At 49.6% G+C, this 480-nt stretch overlaps 1 pseudogene; it reads right to left on the reverse strand.

Annotated features, from left to right (window-relative positions):
* Positions 1 to 119, reverse strand: LOC118602239 (annotated as a pseudogene).
* Between the last annotated feature and the right edge of the window lie 361 nt (positions 120 to 480).

Consider the following 480-nt stretch of genomic DNA (forward strand, 5'->3'; position numbering starts at 1 on the left):
CACCTACGGCACCTGGTCTTCCTAGGCGGTCTCCCATCCAACTACTAACCAGGCCCGACCCTGCTTAGCTTCCGAAATCAGACGGGATCAGGCTTGTTCAGGGTGGCATGGTCGTAGACCCATCTCTGACTTCTTGTATGAATTAGCTTCCTACCTAATCCTGGCTTCACTTCTCCCTCTTCCCACAAACCCAGCTCAGACCTTAAATCACCTAAAGGAAAAGAAAACCCAAACTTGAAGGGAAAAATGAACCAAGCACAGGGTCCTCAGGCAGCACCACTCTTGCACCACTCCAGGGCACCACTCCAGGACGTGCTCTGGCCCTGCCCCCACTTAGAGATAAACAAACTGAAGCATAGAGGAATGATGTCCTTCCCAAGATTACACAAGGTGGAGTCAAGACCTAGGGGTCCAGACTCTTCAACTCATGCTCTATTCACATTCCTCCAGTTTTTATGGCTTGTATCCAAATTTTTAGCT

The sequence above is a fragment of the Rousettus aegyptiacus genome, unplaced genomic scaffold (genome assembly GCF_014176215.1).
Source record: "Rousettus aegyptiacus isolate mRouAeg1 unplaced genomic scaffold, mRouAeg1.p scaffold_m13_p_4, whole genome shotgun sequence".
Classification (NCBI taxonomy): Eukaryota; Metazoa; Chordata; class Mammalia; order Chiroptera; family Pteropodidae; genus Rousettus; species Rousettus aegyptiacus.